Source organism: Microcaecilia unicolor, chromosome 10 (genome assembly GCF_901765095.1).
Source record: "Microcaecilia unicolor chromosome 10, aMicUni1.1, whole genome shotgun sequence".
Lineage (NCBI taxonomy): Eukaryota > Metazoa > Chordata > Amphibia > Gymnophiona > Siphonopidae > Microcaecilia > Microcaecilia unicolor.
In genome coordinates, this window is record NC_044040.1 from 121,303,373 (window position 1) to 121,317,360 (window position 13,988).

Genomic DNA, 13,988 nt, shown 5'->3' on the forward strand with positions numbered 1-13,988 from the left:
TTTGCTGCTTGGGTAGTGTAGATTTTGTGGTGTTTCTGGTTGGCAGGTCGATGAGATCTGTCATGTATCCCGGTGCCTCACCATAAATAATTTTATGAGCAGTCATGCAGATTTTGAAAGTGATACGTTCTTTGATTGGTAGCCAGTGCAATTTTTCTCTGAGTGGTTTGGTGCTGTCAAAACGTGTTTTTCCAAATATAAGCCTGGCTGCAGTGTTTGGGCAGTTTGAAGTTTCTTTATGATTTGATCCTTGCATCCCGCATAGATTCCGTTACAGTAATCTGCATGGCTTAGTACCATGGACTGTACCAGGTTACGAAATATTTCCCTCGGGAAGAATGGTTTTATGCGTTTGAGTTTCCACATTGAGAGAAACATTTTCTTTATGGTGGATTTCACTTGGGTCTCTAGTGATAGGTTACGGTCGATTGTTACTCAGAGAATTTTCAGGCTGTCTGAGACAGGGAGGGTGTATCCTGAGGTGTTAATGTTCGTGGGTTTGTATGTGTTGTATTGGGATGAGATGATGAGACAGTGTGTTTTTTCTGTATTGAGTTTTAGTTGGAATGCATTTGTCCATGAGTACATGATGTTTAAGCTTAGCTTGATTTCATTGGTGATTTCCGCCAGATCATGTTTGTATGGGATGTATAGTGTAACGTCATCAGCATAGATAAATGGGTTGAGGCCTTGGGTGGATAGGGTCTTGGCTAGTGGAGTCATCATGAGGTTGCAAAGCATCGGTGATAGTGGTGATCCTTGCGGTACTCCGCAGCCTGGTTTCCACAGTGACAATATGTTTGTTTTTGATTTCACGTGATATGTTCTTGTGGTTAGAAAACCTTTAATCCAATTGAGAGTGCCACCACTGATTCCAAAGTATTCTAGGAGTCTTAGCAATATGTTATGGTTAACCATGTCGAATGCACTTGACATGTCAAATTGAAGGAGGAGAATGCTCTTGCCTATTGCTATTTCCTTCTTGAATTTGGTTAGGAGAATGAGTAGTACTGTTTTGGTGCTGTGTAGGGGTCGAAATCCTGATTGTGGCTCATGTAGTATAGTGAATTTGTTTATGTAGTCATTGAGTTGTTTGGTCACTAGTCCTTCCATTAGTTTGACTACTAATGGGATAGATGCTACTGGGCGGTAGTTGGTAATGTCGTTTGGTTTTTTCTTGGTGTCTTTTGGTATTGGGGTGAGCAGCTTGTTGCCTTTTTCTTAAGGGTAGATATCCTGTTGAAGCATGAAGTTTAAGTGGGATGTAAGATCTATTATGAAGCTGGGAGGGGGGGGGGGCAGATTGTATTAGGTGGCTGGGGCAGGTGTCCATTTGACAATAGCTGTTTGAGTATTGTTTAATCGCCTGGGTAACTGTGTCGGCGCTGAGCAGAGCAAAATTTGACCCTATTCGGTCAGCAGGGTATTCACCAGGGGTTGGGTCTTGACCATTAATGAAGTTTTCTATGTCCATGTTGTTCTGAGTAGGGTTTTGCGTAGGTTTACGATTTTTTCATTGAAATATTTAGCAAGGTTGTCTGCAGATGGGATGTCAGTGTTGGTTGTGGTGACTGGTGTTGTGTCCAGGGGCGTAGCCAGCCTTCCGTGGGAGAGGGGTCCGAGCCCGGGGGGAGGGGGCACATTTTAGCCCTCCCCCCGGCGCCGCCCCCCCACCGCCGACATTGCCGCCCCCCCTCCCGCCGCGAACCCGCCCCCGCCGCCGCCTACCTTTACTTTTGCTGGCGGGGGATCCCACTCCCCGCCAGCCGACGTCTTCTTCTTAGTCGCTTCCCGCTCTTCAATTTGTTTGCTGACGTCCTGCACGTTGTACGTGCAGGACGTCAGACTCAGAGAACAGAACTGTTCTCTGAGTCTGACGTCCTGCACGTATAATTACGTGCAGGACGTCAGCAAACAAATTGAAGTGCAGGAAGGACTGAGAAGACGTCGGCTGGCGGGGAGTGGGATCCCCCGCCAGCAAAAGTAAAGGTAGGCGGCGGCGGGGGCGGGTTCGCCGGGAGGGGGGTCCTGGGGTGAATCTGCGGGGGCCCCGGCCCCCTCAGGCCCCACGTAGCTACGCCACTGGTTGTGTCTAGTAGTTTGTTCACGAGATGGTATAGTTTCTTCATGTTTTTGTAGTCTTGCCCAATTTTAGTTTTGTAGTATGACCTTTTGGTCTGTCTTATTGCATATTTGTATTTCCTTTGTAGTTGTTTCCATGCGTTGAGTGTGTGTTCGTCTTTTATTTTTTTTCATGTGCTTTCCAGTTTCCTAGATTGTGTTTTATTTTTTTCAGTTCTTCATTAAACCACAGTGTCGAGTTGTGTCTACGCGAAGTTCTTATTTGTAAGGGTGCTATTTTGTCTAGCATGTGTCTGAATCTTTTGTCCCATTCTGAGAGGTAATATATGGATTCCGTTTGTGCTGTCCAATCGTTGTTGTATATCTGTTGCCAGAAAGTATCTGGGTCTATTTGGCCTCTTGTGGTATAAATTGTGTGTTCTCGTGTGTGGAGAAAACCCCTTTTTCGCCATTTTATGGATAGGTTTAGTTTGTAATGGTTAGTCCATGGTGTTTCTGTCCATCTAGTTTGTGTTATGGTTAGGTTCTGATCAGTGGACAGTTTGTATGAGATGAGGTCGAGTGTGTGACCCTTCATGTGGGTTGTTTGCATGTGTGGCCATGTAAGGTCACATAGATGAAGGAAGTCCTTGCAATCTCATGCGTTGGTAGAGTTTGGGTCTTCAAGGTGAAGGTTAATGTCTCCTAATACTAGTGTATTGGAGCTAGATACACATATATTTGAAACAAAGTCCGCCTGGCTTTCATTCCAGTTACATGGTGGTCTGTAGAATTGGATGCAATTTAGGTGGTCGAGCAGGGTTTTATGGTGGATTCTGATTGAGGCTATTTTGAGGTGGGTTGTAATAGATTCTGCAGTGGTTTCAATTGTGAGGTGAGATTGGTATATGAGTGCTATGCCCCCTCCTCTTTTTTCTTTTCTGGTCCAGTGGGTGATTTTGTATCCTGGAGGACATAGGTTTAAGATGACAGGGTCCTTCTGGTCATGGATCCAGGTTTCAGTGATGAAGAGTAGATCAAGTTTCTCTGACGTGATCCAGTCTATTATTATTGTTGTTTTGTTTACTACGGATCTGGCATTGACGTAGCCTATTTGAATTTTTTGGTATGGGTCTTCTACGCTCGATGTTATGTGGACTTTTGTTAGTTGTCGTTTCTTGGTTTGTGTGGATTTTTTATGATCTTTCTTTTAATTTTGTTGAGATTGTACGCTTGTTGGTTCTTTTCCTTTGTTTTGGTTTATGTCGATTTGGTGTGATGTGGTGTGTCTGGACAGTGTTCGGTTATTGATTAGTCTGGGTATATTGTTGATTTCTGCGAGTGGGGTGGTCATTATTAGATGGATCAGGGATAAGGAGTAGATTGCAAGGAGCAGTTTGGTGGTGTTCATTATAGAATCATTTCAGTAGTTTTTAGACTAAGATTGTTGCTGTATTCAACGTTGGAGATTATTCTGCCGGACCCTCGTATTTACGTAGCAGAATAGAGACCTTTGGATCTGGCCAGGAACAGATCATTGGAGACTTTAGCAAGCGCTGTTTCAGTTGAATGAAGGGGGCAAAAACCAGTTTAAGTGGATCAAGAATAGCTTGAGATGAAAGAAAGTCAAGGCAACGGCAGTGAACAGCACGTTCAAATATCTTGCACATAGCACATAAGCACCGCCATACTGGGAAAAGACCAAGGGTCCATCAAGCCCAGCATCCTGTCTCTGACAGCAGCCAATCCAGGCTTCAAGAACCTGGCACCCCCCCCCCCCCAAAAAAAAAATAATGTTCAATGGACTTTTCCTTCAGGAATCTATCCAAACCCTCCTTAAACTCCGTAAGGCCAGCCGCTGCCACCACATTCTCCGGCAACGAGTTCCAGAGTCCAACTACACACTGAGTAAAGAAAAACTTTCTCCTATTGTTTTAAATCTATCATATTCTAGCTTCATCTTGTGTCCCCTGGTTCTATTATTGTTTGAAAGTGTAAGCAAACGCTTCACATCTGTCCGCTCTACTCCGTTCATTATTTTGTAGACTTCTATCATATCACCCCTCAGCCGTCTTTTCTCCAAGCTGAAGAGCCCTAACCTTCTCAGCCTTTCCTCATAGGGAAGTCGTTCCATCCGTTTTATCATTTTCGTCGCCCTTCTCTGCACGTTCTCCAATTCCTTTATATCCTTTTTATTTTATTTTTATTTTTGTTACATTTGTACCCTGCACTTTCCCACTCATGGCAGGCTCAATGCGGCTTACATGGGGCAATGGAGGGTTAAGTGACTTGCCCAGAGTCACGAGGAGCTGCCTGTGCCTGAAGTGGGAATTGAACTCAGTTCCCCAGTTCCCCAGGACCAAAGTCCACCACCCTAACCACTAGGCCACTCCTCCACTCCACTTGAGATGCGGCGACCAGACTTGGACACAATATTCGAGGTGCAGTCGCACCATGGAGTGATACAACGGCATTATAACATCCTTGAGTATAATTTCCTAATTATACTCAACATTCTGTGCGCTTTCTTGGCCGCTGCCGCAGCACACTGAGCAGAAGTTCTCAACGTTTTGTCAACGATGACTCCCAGATCCCTTTCTAGGTCTGTGACTCCTAATGCGGAACCTTGCATGACATGTGGAGGAGTGGCCTAGTGGTTAGGGTGGTGGACTTTGGTCCTGGGGAACTGAGGAACTGAGTTTGATTCCCACTTCAGGCACAGGCAGCTCCTTGTGACTCTGGGCAAGTCACTTAACCCTCCATTGCCTCATGTAAGCCGCATTGAGCCTGCCATGAGTGGGAAAGCGCAGGGTACAAATGTAACAACAACATAGCTGTAATTCGTGTTCCTCTTACCCACATGCATCACTTTGCACTTGTCAACATTGAACTTCATCTGCCACTTGGACGCCCAATCCCCCAGTCTCATGAGGTCCTCCTGTAATCTTTCACACTCCTCCTGCGACTTGACGACCCTGAATAACTTTGTGTCATCTGCGAATTTAATTACCTCCCTAGGTATTCCCATCTCTAGGTCATTTATAAATATGTTAAAAAGACAGCGGTCTCAGCACAGACCCCTGAGGAACCCCACTAACTATCCTTCTCCATTGAGAATACTGACCATTCAATCCTACTCTCTGCTTCCTATCTCTCAACCAGCTCTTAATCCATACTAATACCCTACCTCCGATCCCATGACTCTCCAGTTTCCTCTGGAGTCTTTCATGAGGCACTTTGTCAAACGCCTTCTGAAAATCCAGATACACAATATCCACTGGCTCCCCATTATCCACATGTTTGTTCACCCCCTGAAAAAAATGCAGTAGATTGGTGAGGCAAGACTTCCCTTCACTAAATTCAGGCTGACTTTCCAGCTTATTTTCGAAAGAGATCGCTGGCCATCTTCCGACACAAATCGGAAGATTGCCGGCGATCTCATGAACCCGGCCAAATCGGTATAATCGAAAGCCAATTTTGGCCGGCTCCAACTGCTTTCCGTCGCGGGGCCAGCAAAAGTTCAAGGGGGCGTGTCGGCACGGTAGCGAAGGCAGGATGGGGGCGGAGATGGGGGTGGGACAGGGCCGGGACGGGGGCTGCGTTGAGATGGCCGGCTTTGCCCGATAATGGAAAAAAGAAAGCCGGCCTTGACGAGCATTTCGCTGGTTTCACTTGGTCCCTTTTTTTTCAGGTCCAAGTCCCAAAAAAGTGCCCGAACTGACCAGATGACCACCGGAGGGAATCGGGGATCACCTCCCCTGACTCCCCCAGTGGTTACTAACCCCCTCCCACCCTCAAAAAAACAACTTTAAAAACTTTTTTTTGCCAGCCTCAAATGTCATACTCAGGTCCATCGTAGCAGTATACAGATCCCTGGAGCGGTTTTAGTGGGTGCAGTGCACTTCAGGCAGGCGGACCCAGGCCCATCCCCCCCTACCTGTTACACTTGTGGTGGTAAATGGGAGCCCTCCAAACCCCACCCAAAACCCACTGTACCCACATGTAGGTGCCCCCCTTCACCCATAAGTGCTATGGTAATGGTTTAGAGTTGTGGGGAGTGGGTTTTGGGGGGCTCAGCACCCAAGGTAAGGGAGCTATGCACCTGGGAGCTATTAAAATTTTGTTTTTACATTTTAGAAGTGCCCCCTAGGGTGCCCGGTTGGTGTTCTGGCATGTCAGGGGGACCAGTGCACTACAAATGCTGGCTCCTCCCACGACCAAATACCTTGCATTTGTCTGGGTTTGAGATCGCCATCATTAGTTTCCATTATCGGCGGAAATCAATGCCGGCCATCTCTAAAGCCAGCCAAAATGCTGAGATTTGGCCGGCCCCAACCGTATTATCGAAACGAAAGATGGCCGGCTTAATTTCGATTATAGGTTGGGAACTATGGGTGGCCCCAGCTGCTCTGTGTTTTAGGTGTCCTCACTTCAATTAAGAGTGATAATGATAAACGTCTGCAGCTGCTCTTCCCATTTGGAAGCTTGCATTTGCTTTATTGGCGCCTCTTTAAAACAGCTTACTCTATGCTTGCACTTCAGAGGCATTTCTTTACATTATGGGGTGGTATTTGAAAGCATTTTAGCTCCAGTTATAGTAAACCTTGTTTTTCCCCACTGTATGCTTGTGTACACTTGTTTGTTTGTGGGGGGGGGGGGGGGGGGGGGGGGGGAGGGGTTTGGGGGGGGGGAGGGGACTTGTTTGCCAATTCTTGAAAGATAACTGGTGTGTGGGTTTGGTTTCAGACTGGGTGTTAGCTGGTAGCTTAGCATATACTCTGCATTTTCTACATGTGACCAACTCTCCATTCTCTACCCTCCAGGAGTTCATTGCTGTGTGTGATGTGCTCCCTCACTGCCCCCCATTCTCTCTCTTCTTTGTTGAAGCAGGCAGCCTCTGGTCCCTTGGAGCCAACAGATTCTTGCACCACAAGTTCAAGGTAAGCTCATACTTCTCAGCCACCTCTTCCCTTTCTGCTTTGTAGGTGCTAAACAAACACTTCTTGCATCTTGTAGGACAGCTGGTCAAAAGGATTGCAAGAGACAGCTGTGGACTGTAATACACTGGACTCTGAGAGCCATGATTGTTTCTACCCAATTCATTGTACAGATGTCTTGTTCTCTATTGGACACAGTCAGTTGTGGCTGCCTGTGGGGTGGGGGAGGGGGAGAGGCCCTGAGAATGGATGTGTGCATCCCTCTTGGTCAAGGGCTCCACATTTTCTGTATGTATTCAAATCTTACCTCTATTTTCACTAGGTTCAAGGGTATCCACAGCTGGTAGTTTTTCTCCCACTTTGCACCTCATGTGTCTCCCCACTAGGTTCCATCCTTCTTTATGTGGTGAACCCCAGTCCCCTTTTATGAAGTGCCCAACCATTCTCAAGGTTGCTGGGGGTGGGGAGGGGGGGGGGGTGAAGCATATATGCAATGAATGTCTTTTCCACATTATTCAACACAGTCCTACAATCCTCCATAGTTATGGAACAACAATATTTCTAAATTCTATCCTGCAACTATTTTCAATGTGGCCACAGGTGTGTGCCTACCACGACCTTGAGCCCTTAAGTCATGGTGAGGGAGAGGGGTTCTGATTACAGTTCCTATTCTAAATAACCTGCAGGTGGCTACAGCCCGGTGCCTATATAATTCCCCTAGCTTGTGCCCTTCTGTACCTGATGTATTATATTGCAATTGTGATGAAGTAAACATCCATCTAATGCTTTTACTGTTGTTTTCCCTTTTCTCCTCAGCACTATATACCATTGCTGATACATTCAATGTGACAAAGATGACCCAGCTGTTTGTAGCTCCTTCCTGGCCCTCACCAATGTGGTTTGGTGGTGATCAGAGAGCAAACATAGTCTCTGCACTACCTATGGTTATCTGCAGGTTTGTACTTGGCAGATCACTAGTGCTAGACAACATACCTATTATTTACACAACTCTGTGCTGTGGGGCTCTATGGTAAGGGGGGAGGCTGAATGGGCATTTCTGTTCTTCAACAGAAATGCCCATCCAGCCTCCCTCCCATTACCATACAGCCATGCAGTTTGGAAGGAACAGGTGGCCTTCTGTATCGCCACACATCACACATATGTCCCAAAGCTTCTCTGTCACAGTTCACCTATCATGCAATCCATATTTCTGCCTACTCTAACATCAACCCCAGCATTTGATAATATGTAGTGCACAAAGAGACACACACCCTGTTATATGAAAAATATGGAACGTGTATTAAAATAAACCAAACAGAACTATTTACATTTCCCCCCCTCCCCCCAAATGTCCTTTACTGGTGGCCATGTCCTCCTCTCTGAATGGCCGTGCGCAGCAGGCTAATGAGCAGCACCAGGAACAGCCTCACTGCCCTAAGGTGCTGCTCATTAGCCTGCCACATTGCCCCCATCTCCTGCCTCATTGCTGACACCTCCTGCAACAACTGGTTTTGGCCATCAACCAGTTGCTGCAGGAGGTGCAGTGCTGGGGCAGGGGATGGGGCTGGGGAGGGGGAAGGGGCAGGGAAGGGGGCTGGTGATGGGGATGGTGCTACGAGGGCTGGAGTTGGTGGGGCCTCCTCCTCCATGGCCTCCTCCTCCACCACCACGACCTCCTCCTTCTCCTGGGCCTCCTCGTCCGCCTCCTCCTGCTGCTCCTGCTGGCGCTCTGTGTATGTAAAAGGATTGTCTTTGAGATCAGCACATCCAACATGGCTGGCCTGAGGCAGGGGGTTGGGGAAAGGTGTGGGGGTGGGGTGTGAGATGCATGAGATAACATGACAGGGAACCCTGGATGCTGGTCTGAGTACACAGGCAGACCACACTCATTGCTCAGCAGCATGTTTGCATTATGATTTGTGACTATGGTTGGCTGACCATTTTGTTTTTGTTTTGTTTTGTTTTTTTTGTGGGGGGGGGGGGGGGGGGGGGAAGCACATAACTTTAGTATGAGGCAATGACATCCACTAAGAGTAGGACCTCAGGCAGGAATACCATGAAACAGTATCCACCCCACAAAGGGGGATACAGAAGTGAGGCATGTCATCTCATTCATCTCAGAGGAGGTTAGTTGGAAGTTGCAGCCACACTCATGGGAGGGTAGCTGCAACCTCAGGCCTTGATCTGGGACAGAGGTGTTAAGACTTACTAGTTGCCTATTAGCCACATGGAAATGATATTGTATAGGACACTTGCATTATTAAATACATTTACAAATGAGTACAGGTGCCCTGTTTATAATACTTACGTTGAGCCCTGAGGCGCCATCTCACTGCCCTGATTTTTCCAGGGTTGTGCCTCCTTATTCAGCGGTACCTCCGCCTCAGGGACTCTGTCCCTCCTGATGCCAAAACGTCTGCAAGATACAATTTTGTACACCAGGAGTCAGGGGATGGCCCTTCTTGCCCTCACAACACAAATTCATTTGGCAGCCAAATTGTAGAGACACACAACACTGATGATGGGGGTGAGGGGGAACATTACATTGGTACAGATGATGTCATTGAGGTGGACATGAAGACAGAGACTACCGTTTGTGTGCAGTATTGTAGGGATGTGGGCATGTTTTTGCTTTCTAGTACATAGATTCTATTAATGAATGTGCATGTGCACATATCACTGATTACCCTTGAATGCAGACTACAGTTTGTGCTTACATTGCTGAGGGAGCTCTTATATGTGTAGGTACAGAAGGGGGCCCTGATAGGCCAGGAAGGGGGGGGCAAACACTTACCTCTCCAACCTGTCCCTTCTCTCGCCCCAAGCTTGGATGCAGAGAGTCCTGGGGGGCAGGTGGCAGTGGTAGGGGAACAGAATACGCCTGTGTTTCAAGCACAGGTGTACTAATAGGAGATTCTCTCCGACTGAGAAGTTTGGCTCTCTCCTCAGAGCCATGTTTCTCAGTGAATAACCATTGGAAAAACGTGCAGCGCCTTATATGGACACCCAAGCATGATAGACTTCATTACATGCACAGCTCCATATATGGACGGCCACCCCATATATGGACAGGTCAGTACGTGCACGGCATTTATAATGGCTCCAAACATGGATGGCCGTGACGCAAAGACGTACATGGGCATGGACGTGCATGGACTGCTACGTGTGGAGTTTTCCTTACATGGAAGTTTTCTTTATACGGATCATTATCAAGTATGCGAACTTCATATCTATGTTCCTTATATTTCCCATAGCTGCATGTTCCACAAGTACAGTGTATGTAGTTGCGGACAAGCAGATATGGGGAAATATAAGGAACATTGAGAAGTATAAAGTACAGTAACGCGTATTTTTCGTATACTTTGGCCATCCCTGATTTGGCCGGCTCCGACTATATTATTGAAACGAAAGATGGCCGGCCATCTCGTTTTGAAAATACGGTTGGCTCCTCCCCTTCATGGCGCCGTCCTTGGAGATGGCCGGCCTTGGAGATGGCCGGCCATGGAGATGGCCGGCGCCGTTCGATTATGCCCCTCCACGTCTCATAGGCCCATGTTTTTGTATGTGCTCTGTAATTTTATTCTTAATAATAGCCTCTACCATTTTGTGCAGTACCGATGTCAGACTCACCGGTCTATAATTTCCCGGATCTCCTCTGGAACCCTTTTTAAAAATCGGCGTAACATTGGCTACCCTCCAGTCTTCCAGTACCACACCTGATTTTAGGGATAGATTGCATATTACTAACAGTAGCTCTACAAGTTCATTCTTCAGTTCTATTAATACTCTGGGATGAATACCATCCGGTCCTGGTGATTTACTACTGTTCAGTTTGCAGAACTGACCCATTACATCCTCCAAGTTTACAGTGAATTTGTTTAGTTTGTCCGACTCACCTGCTTCAAATACCCTTTCCAGCATCGGTATCCCTCCCAAATCCTCCTTGGTGAAGACCGAAGCAAAGAATTCATTTAATTTCTTCGCTATGGATTTGTCTTCCCTGATTTCCCCTTTAACACCACTTTTGTGCAGCGGCCCAACCGATTCTTTAGCCGGCTTCCTGCTTTTAATGTAGCTAAAAAAATTTTTACTATGTATTTTCGCTTCTAACGCTAACTTTTTTTCAAAGTCCATTTTAGCCCTCCTTATCTCCACTTTGCATTTTGCTTGGCATTCCTTATGTTTTATCTTATTATTTTCAGTCGGTTCTCTTCTCCATTTTCTGAAGGATTGTTTTTTGGCTTTAATGGCTTCCTTTACCTTACTGTTTAGCCACGCCGGCTGACGTTTGGTCTTTTTTCCTCTTTTTCTAATATGTCCTGTTCCTCTAAGATGGTGTTTTTGAACAGCATCCACGCCTGATGCAAGTTTTTTACCCTGCGAGCTGCTCCTTTTAGTCTTTTTTTCAACGTTTTTCTCATTTTATCGTAATCACCTTTTCTAAAGTTAAATGCTACTGTATTTGATTTCCTAAGTTCACTTCCTTCAATGCCAATTTCAAAATTGATCATATTGTGATCACTGTTATCAAGCGGCCCTCACACCGTTACTCCCCGCACTTGGATAGGAAAGGGAGGAGGGAGATGGGGCGATAGTTGGAAGGATTTTTTTAAGGAGTGGTGTGACTACGGTATGTTTGAAGGCATCAGGAACAGTCACAGTGGAAAGTGAAAGATTGAGGGTATGACAGTAGGAGAGATAGTGTTAAGTAGATGGGTGGGAATAGGATCAGAGGAACAGATAGTTAGTTTCGAGGAGGAAAGAAGATGTGTAGTTTCCTCTTCAGTGATTTCAGAAAAGGAAGAAAAGGAGGCAGGGGTTGGAGGGTTGAGAGAATGGACTAAGGGAAGGAGAGGTGGAGGTGACCTGATTGAGAATTCACATTTAATCTTGTGAACCTTATCATGAAAGTACTCAGCCAGAGTCTGGGGAGAAAGTGAAGGGGGAGTTGGAGGTGAAGGCACTTTGAGAGAGTTCAGTGTGGCAAAGAGACGTTGAGGGTTTGAGCCAAGAGAATTTGTCAAGTGGATGTAATAGTCCTGTTTGGCAAGTAAAAGAGCAGACTGGAAGGAGATCAGCAAGAATTTGAAATGTATGAGGTCAGCATGGGCACGGGATTTCAGCCAAAGGCGTTTGGCAGAGCTGGCACAGGAACTTAGGTAGTGGATTCTAGAGGTCAGCCAAGGCTGGGGTTTGGTACATTTTACAGAACGGGGAATGGGAGGAGCGAGAGTAACCAGAGCAGAGGAGAGAATAGGTCCAGCACTTTGTTGCTATAGGTGCTGGACCTGAACCAAACTCCTGCAAAGTAAAGTAAATTCTGACTATTTAAATTCCAAACTTCTCAACTTTGTGGCTATAGGTGAGATACCTGATATTCTCTTTAAATTAATGCTTATTGCTCAATTAATTTGCCCTGTGAACCTTTCTTTCTTTTCCTGCCAATCTCTGATAGAGAGGATAGGCTGTTCAGACTGCATTGCACTGTGGCTATAAAGTTGCATTTTACATTGCTGAAACTGCTATAATTATTGGGAATATATAGATTTTTTCCAAAAGGAAAGTTATATTCTAGGGCAATTTGAAAGTTAAATCAATTGTAAATTCTTTGATCAGACTGTACCATTTCTGGTCCCATCTAGAGAATGTCCTTGAAAGAAGCCAAGAGTGAGGTACGTCTGGCGAAGGTGCAAGCAGAAGAACGAATGGCTAGAAATGTAAGGAGTGGCGACAAAGGTTTCTTCAGGTATATTAGTGAAAGGAGAATGACTAAAGAGGGAATTGTGAGACTAAAAGATACTGCGAACTGCTATGTAGATAATGATGAAGAAAAAGCCAATTTGCTAAATAGATACTTTTGTTCTGTTTTCACTGAAGAACATCCTGGAGAAGGACCACGAGGGTCTGGCAAAAGTACATTTGAGAATGGAGTGGATATAGCACCGTTCACGGAAGAGAGTGTGTATCAACAACTTGGAAAGCTAAAGGTGGACAAAACCATGGGACAGGACGGGATCCACCCCAGAATATTGAGGGAGCTCAGAGAGGTTCTGGCGGGTCCTCTTAAAGATTTGTTTAATAAATCCTTGGAGATGGGACAGGTTCAGAGGGATTGGAGAATGGCGGATGTGGTCCCTCTTCACAAAAGTGGCGATAGGGAAGAGGCTGGAAACTACAGGCCGCCTCACCTCGGTTATTGAGAAAGTAATGGAAGCGATGCTGAAGGAAAGGATAGTGAATTTCCTGGAAGCCAATAAGTTGCAAGGTCCAAGACAACATGGTTTTACCAGAGGGAAATCGTGCCAAACGAATCTCATTGAATTCTTTGATTGGGTAACTGCAGAATTGAATCATCGACATGCTATAGATGTAATCTTCTTAGATTTTAGCAAAGCTTTAGACACGGTTCCCCACAGGAGGCTCTTAAATAAACTTGATGGGCTGAAGATAGGTCCCGAAGTGGTGAAGTGGATTAGGAACTGGTTGACGGACAGACGACAGAGGGTGGTGGTAAATGGAGTTCTCTCAGAGGAGGGAAAGGTGAGTAGTGGAGTGCCTCAGGGATCGGTGCTGGGGCCGATTCTGTTCAATATATTTGTGAGTGACATTGCCGAAGAGTTAGAAGGTAAAGTTTGCCTATTTGCGGATGATACTAAGATTTGTAACAGAGTGGACACCCGTGAGGGAGTGGAAAACATGAAAAAAGATCTGCGGAAGCTAGAAGAATGGTCTAAGATTTAGCAATTAAAATTCAATGTGAAGAAATGCAAAGTGATGCACCTAGGGAGTAGAAACCCATGAGAGACGTATGTGTTAGGCGGTGAGAGTCTAACGTATGTGTTAGGGGGAGAGGGATCTTGGGGTGATAGTATCCGAGGATCTGAAGGCGACAAAACAGTGTGACAAGGCAGTGGCCATAGCGAGAAGGTTGCTAGGCTATATAGAGAGGGGTGTGACCAGCAGAAGAAAGGAAGTGTTGATGCCCCTGTA